Source organism: Chinchilla lanigera, unplaced genomic scaffold (assembly GCF_000276665.1).
Source record: "Chinchilla lanigera isolate Chin_1 unplaced genomic scaffold, ChiLan1.0 scaffold00012, whole genome shotgun sequence".
NCBI classification, from domain to species: domain Eukaryota; kingdom Metazoa; phylum Chordata; class Mammalia; order Rodentia; family Chinchillidae; genus Chinchilla; species Chinchilla lanigera.
In genome coordinates, this window is record NW_004955413.1 from 25,204,532 (window position 1) to 25,211,149 (window position 6,618).

General features: G+C 55.5%; 1 long non-coding RNA gene across 1 annotated transcript in view; it reads left to right on the forward strand.

Moving 5' to 3' along the window:
* LOC102027832 overlaps positions 1 to 3,873 on the forward strand; it is a 43,990-nt gene extending 40,117 nt beyond the window's left edge. Inside the window, exon 5 of the long non-coding RNA XR_260110.2 lies at positions 3,473 to 3,873. This is a non-coding gene — a long non-coding RNA (uncharacterized LOC102027832). The remainder of the gene's footprint in view (positions 1 to 3,472) is intronic.
* The last annotated feature ends 2,745 nt before the right edge of the window (positions 3,874 to 6,618 follow it).

Here is a 6,618-nt window from a genome sequence, read left to right on the forward strand (position 1 = left end):
TTTTTGGTTTTTCTCCGGTACCGGGAACTGAACTCACGACCTTGCGCTTGCCAGGCAGGCGCTTTGCCGCTGAGCTAAATCCCCAGCCCCTGGCTTCGGTTGTTTTTGAGACAGAGTTTTGCTATATAGTCCAGGCTGGCCTTGAACTCATAGCAATCCTCCTGCCTCAGCCTGCGGAGTGCTGGGATGACAGGTGTGCACCGCCATGCATGACAGCCCTTTTTATTTTTTATTTTGTGACAAGGTTTCTCTAAGTCACTAAATTGCCTTGGCTGAGTTCAAATTTGCAGTACTCCTGCCTCAGCCTCCCAGAATGCTGGGATTGCAGGTGTGCACCACCAGGTCCAGCATGTGTGTGTGTGTGTGTGTGTGTGTGTGACGTCTATTCACATGCACTACGAAGGAAAGCATATGAGAGTTAAGAATTTTAGATCTGTATTTTTTTATTTTAAAGAGAAACAATAATACAGAAGTTATCTTCAAAGTAGTCACTCAGATTACAAGATACAGGCATGCAAAACTGATCAGACAATATAAGTGCAAACTGTTCCTTTCAATAAACTAATAGAGGCAGGAGTGGTGGCACACACCTGTAATCCCAGCACTCAGGAGGTTGAGGCAGGAGGATTGTTGCTGGTTCAAGACCAGCCTGGGCTACAAAGTACACTCAAGGCCAACCTGAACTGCATAGCGAGACCCTGTCTCAAAAAGACAAAAATAAATAAATAAATAAAAATAAACTAATAGAAATTAGTAGTACAATTATCTTAGCTAGCTTGTGTATGTATGTGTGTATATATATATCTATATATATATATTTCCCCCCGCTTCTTTCTTTTCTCCTTTTCCCCATCCCAGTTTTTCCTTTTGAGCAGTTCCTTTCCCTGTCACAATATCTGTTGTACGTTTTGGATCTTATTTACTCGTTCAGTTTCTAACACTAGGGAGACAATATGATGTTCACACATGCAAGTCTGATTTATTTCACTTATGAGTGTGGTCTCTAGTTGCATCCATTTACCTATAAAAGCCTTGAGTTTGTTTATAACTGACCAGTACTCCACTGTACAAAAATACCACATCTCTTTTATCCATTCCTCAGTTGATGGGCATTTGGGTTGTTTCCAGGACTTAGCTATCACAAATTGTGCTGCTATAACATGGGTGCACATATATCGCTGTGGTACAGTGTTTTCAGTTGTTCTGGGAAAATACCGGGGAGGGGAATAGCTGGGTCAGATGGGACCTCTAGTCCTAGTTTTTGGTTTTGTTTTGTTTTGTTTTTTTGTCTTTTGTCTTTTTGAGACAGGGTCTCACTATGCAGTTCAGGCTGGCCTTGAGCTCACTTTGTAGCTTAGGCTGGCCTCGACCTCCCAACGATCCTCCTGCCTCAGCCTCCCGAGTGCTGGGATTACAGGCGTGCGCCACCATGCCCGGCTAGTCCTAATTTTTTGAGGAATCTCCACACTGATTTCCACAGTGGTTGCACCGGTCTGGTACTCTGCACAGTTAGAGAAACCTCTCTAGTACCGCGCTATAGAAATGGTTCCTGAAACTGTAGCCTGAGTGCTTGTTAGTTTAATATGGAGCGCTTCACAAATTTGCATGTCACCCTTGCATAGGGCCACACTAATCTTCTCTGTATTATTCCAATTTTAGTGTATGTGCTGTGGAGGCGGGCGCTGTTTGTTTTTCACACACGGTCTCACTATATAGCCCAGGCTGGCCCCAAACTCACAGGGATCCTCCTGCCTCAGCCTCCGAGTGCTGGGACTACAGGTGTGCACCACCTGTCTGGCTGAGTTTTACATCTTTTGCTGTATGGAGAAAGTGAGTGCAGGGAAGAATCAGGGCTGATGATTAGTTCCTTTTAAACTCAATGTACCCATAAAACAGGCCGGGAGATTACAATGGAGGCCCTGGCAGTTGCCTTCAGCCTGCATGGTCCTTCAAACCCATCCTCTATCCCAAGCACAGCTGCTCCACCAACCCCACCTCCGGGAGCCCAGCTGCCCTGACCCTCATGTGCAGGGGCGGAGTGTGCTCTTCTGCCTTCTGCACCTGGGGACATCACCGTGCTGCAGCCCCAGCCAGTTGACAATGGGCTTTTAACTTAAGCAAAAGGAGCCAGGCGTGGTGGTTCACACCTGTAATCCCAGCACTCGGGAAGCTGAGGCAGGAGGATCGTTGCGAGTTCGAGGCCAGCCTGGGCTACAAAGTGAGCTCAAGGCCAGCCTGAACTGCATAGCGAGACCCTGTCTCAAAAAGACAAAAAAAAAAACTTAAGCAAAAAGGCGGAGGATGGTGGCCTAAGTCATCTCAGGGCTGAGCAGCCTCGGGAGGAGCAAGGAGGCGGCTGGGCCCAGGACGGGGTTGGAGGTGACCCGCAGCAATGGTGCATCAGCAACACTCAAGACATGAAAGTGGGTAACACGAATTACCCGTATGCTTGGTGGAGTCTCTTCTTGCCACGAGCTCCGGCCACCTCTTGCCACCTCTCCAATGAAAGGACCCTAAAGGCCACAGTCTGGGAATGGACCCCTATTTCAGAACAATCGAGGCCCAGTGAGGGAAAGTGACTTGTCCAAGGCCACAGAGCTGGTAAGGGCCCCTCGCTCTGCCCTGGGACCCCCGCCCCAAGTTGGCTCTGACCCACGGTGAGGTCCAGGTGAGCAGGGTGGGGGCTCCCAGAGGGAGCAGGCTTGGCGCTGAGCAGGCGCCCGGGGCAGGGTAACCCCGCCTGAAGTCACGTCTCCCCAGTGGTGACGCCAGGAGCAAGCCAGACTGCCAGGGCGGCACAGCTGAAGGCCGGGCGAGCCGAGGCAGGGCCCGGTGAGTGTCTAGCAGCAGGGGGAAAAGCGGGGAAACGGGGCTAGAGATGAATCCGTATCCCCAGCCCAAGCGCGGTCGGTGGCCAAAGGCCCGGGTGCCTTGAAAACCGGACTAGAGGCCACAGGCTGGGAAAGTGCCTTCCTTGACAGATGGGAAACTGAGGTCAGGAGAGGGCAGTGGCTACGTGACACAGCAACTGAGGACAGATCCAGGACCAGAACCGGCCCGTCCCCGGGAACCATGCTCCGAGTAGTAGTCGCTCAGATTACTCCAGCCAGGTTCCTAGGACGCCTTGGGGTCTCTCGCACCCCACTGGGCTGGGTGGCAGGAGAGGCACACAGGCTAGCGGGCAGCGGGGGCTGTGCCCCAGGGGGCCCCAGGACTTGGAGTGGGAGGACGAGGAGCGCTGCTTGGAGCCCTCCTCCCGCAGGCCGACCGCAGCCTTATCTCCTTCAGCCACTACTGAATTTCCAGGAATTTTACAAGCCAACTTTTAAAGCCAGTCATTATTAAAGTATTTAAACTCGCATGAATCCGCCCTACTCATCGCCTCCTCATTACTTCACCTGGCCGTGCTGCAATCTGCGCTCCTGGGTTACCCGGGAGATGCGGGACCAACGGCTCCTGTGCTCCCCCCCAGGGACCTCACCTGGGAACGCGGTGGGGACACTGACAGCATGGACCTCAGCAAATGCTGTGGACGCAGATCCTCCCAGGAGTCCAGCTCTGACCCAAGGAAAGGGAGCTGCCACCCTTGGGCCTGCTGCGTCCTTTTCTGGACCTCCCTGCCTCCCTGCAGCCCAGCAGAATCTCCATCCTCTCCCTTCCTGAAGGCTCTTGGCACCCATGCCTGGCCCTCCCGCATGCCTCCTATGAGAGACCCTCCCCGTACCGTTGCTGCTGAGGTGGTTCCAGGTGTCTGTCTTTGAGCAGGAATGCGACACCCAAGTGAACAGGGTTTCTCTCTGTCCCACCCTGGCTGTATTCCAGCAGCTAGTGCAGTGCCTGGCACGTAATAGGTGCTCAATAAATGTACAGAGAGAAAGACACAGTGGCTGTCATGGTTTGCGTCTGGATGTCCCCCCAAAGACTCACACAGTCATGGGGTGGGCTCTTCAGAAGTGGCTGAATCTAGGGTGTGATCGATTCATGGTGCAATGCTGGGATTAAGGGTGTGAGTGCTACATGCACCATAGGGCGGGCAGCCTGCATACAATGTAAGGGGCAGGAAGAGGCTTAGCCCTACTTCCCCTTTATTGCTTTAGTGGTTTTCCACAGCCATGAACAGTGGCCCCTCTGCCATGTGCCACCCTGCCTTGGAGCCAGCCAATGATGGACTGAAACCTCCACAAACTGTGAGCTACTGGCACATGTCTATAATCTCAGAACATGGTAGGCTGAGGCAGGAGGATCACTGTGAGTTCAAGGCCAGCCTGGGCTACACAATGAGACCCTGTCTCCAGAAAAAAGCACAGAGTCTGTGAATGGATCCATAGAAGGGCAGAGAAGAACTAAAACCAGTCACTGCTCACGTGATGGGATCGAAGGGAAAGGTTCCTCCCCGCTCCACTCCGCCTGCCAGGTGTCCCCAGGCCATGGCTCCCTCCCCTGCCCTCCCCACTTCCAGCCTGTGCTCTGGCTCATCCCACAGCACCCTTCCCACCCCCAGGGCTTGTGGGGAGCAAGCAGGAGGAATTCCTGGCCCCGAGTCAGAGGAGGTGCCCCGGCAGGCAGGCGGGAGCAGTGTGTTCGCCAGGGATCGCTTGAATTCCAGCTCCCACAGCCGCTGGGCGGCCGCCAAGTGGGGCCAGGAGAGGCAGGCACCCCATCACGGAAGCCAACAGGGCACCGGGAGGCTGGGCAGGTGGCACTGAGGCCTCCAGGGACCAAAGTCGGCTCCTGACCCATGAGTGGCCGGATGGCCAGGGACACTTTGGAGGCAAGATGGGGGATGGAGCTGGTGTCAGTCTGCAGCGAGAGACCAATATCCAGGAGGAAGAGTGTCTGGGCTGGGTCAGACCCAGGGAGCCCCGGGCTGAAGGCTCTGCCCAAGGTGGGCCTGGTCCGCTTAGCCCCTGTGCACTGAGTGGGCAGCAGGAGGAGTCGCCAGGAGGGCAGAGCCAGTGGCCTGCTGGGCCCCCTGCTGTCCCTGTCCCTGTCCCTTCCCCTTCCTGGGTCACGGCCAGGTGTGATAGGCTCAGGCAGCAGCCCCTGCCCAGCTGTCAGCACAGAAGCTGCCACCAACGCCCACACCAGCGCACCTGGCCTTCACCCCCACCGCCACTGCCACCACCCCTCTCCCGGCCCCCGGCACTGCGACACTCCCAACCCACAGCATGGCGTTACAACTACGGACAGCCGGGACCAACTTATAGAACCAAAGCACTGTTGTGTTTGCGATTGGGGGTGATGAGATGGGGTCTCACTATGTAGCGCAGGCTGGCCTCAGTTGCACAGCGATCTTCCTGTCTCTGCCTCTGCCTCTGCCTCTTCAGTGCTGGGAAACAGCTGTGCGCCACCACGCCCACCTACCATGGTACCTCCGAACTAGAAAACTAAAACCATATTCTGACCGCCAGAAAAATCCCAGGGCCTGGGAATAGGGCAACATTGTCCACCCCAGGCCCAAGAACTGTTAGAACCAGATAATTTCAGGGACACTGCATCTTCCAGAAATTAGGATGGAGGAAGCCTGAGGGGCTCCTAGAACCATAGTTCCTCAGTAACAATCCCATCGTTCCGGGGGACAGGACACCACCCAGACTAATGGATCTCCAAGCCAAGCACGGAACAAAGCCCCTGGAAGGACACGGGGGAGAGAGGGTCGCTTCAAGTACAACCAGAGGGCAGGGCCTCTCCTCCTGCTCAGGAGGCTCCCCTCACCTTGGCTGAGAAAGAAGCCAAGAGAAAGAATGCGGATGCCAAGGCTCGAGGCTCGGCGGGTGTGTGGTCACCGGGGGTGGCGGGATCTCTCCCCTCCCGTGGGGCGTTGGGAGCTTGGAATTTTCTCCTGGCAGGAAGGGCCCACCCTCCTCGGAACGGAGAACAATCCTTGGCATCTGGCCCCGGAGGCATGCGAAGCCTTTGACAATCAACCATTATTACTCTCTGCCCTGCCTCCAGCCTGGTGCAGAGGGGAAACTGAGGCAGGTGGGGTCTTGGACTAAAGCATCTGAGTTGGGCCCTGGTGGATCCCATCCCTGACTGCAGAATGTCAGGGTAGAGGCGATGGTGGGGTGAGTCGCCCCGGCAGGGGAGTGGCAGCTGAGACCACAGAGGGCCATGGTTTCCCCAAAGTCAGCCAGTGCTGCTGCTCATTTGTTCTGTGTTTTGAGACAGGGGCTTGCTATGTAGTCCAGACTGGCCTGGAACTTGTGATGCTCCTGCCTCAGCCTCCCGCATGCTGGGATTACAGGTGTGCACCACCACGACTGGCTCCATGGCTGCCCCTTCCGCCTTACTGAGGCTCACACCAGTTCCCTTGCTGCAGGAAGCCCTCAGATCTTTCCCCAGCCCCCGCAGCGCCTCTTGCCATTTCCTGTGACACTGTCTCCTCCTTCCTGTCTGTGCTCTGATGTCTCCCCATCTGCCTGGACCCAGAAGCCAAGGGCGGCAGCCTCCAAGCCTCTGCTGAAACCTCCCTTGACTGTCCGCTGTGCAGGGCAAAGTCCAAGCAGCCAGGGGCACAAGGAGCCTGGACTGGCTCCCTCTGGCCCAGTGCCTGTCCTGCCTAGCATGGCCCCCCTGCCCACCCCTGCAGCCCTTTCCCTCCCCACCTTTGCTGGG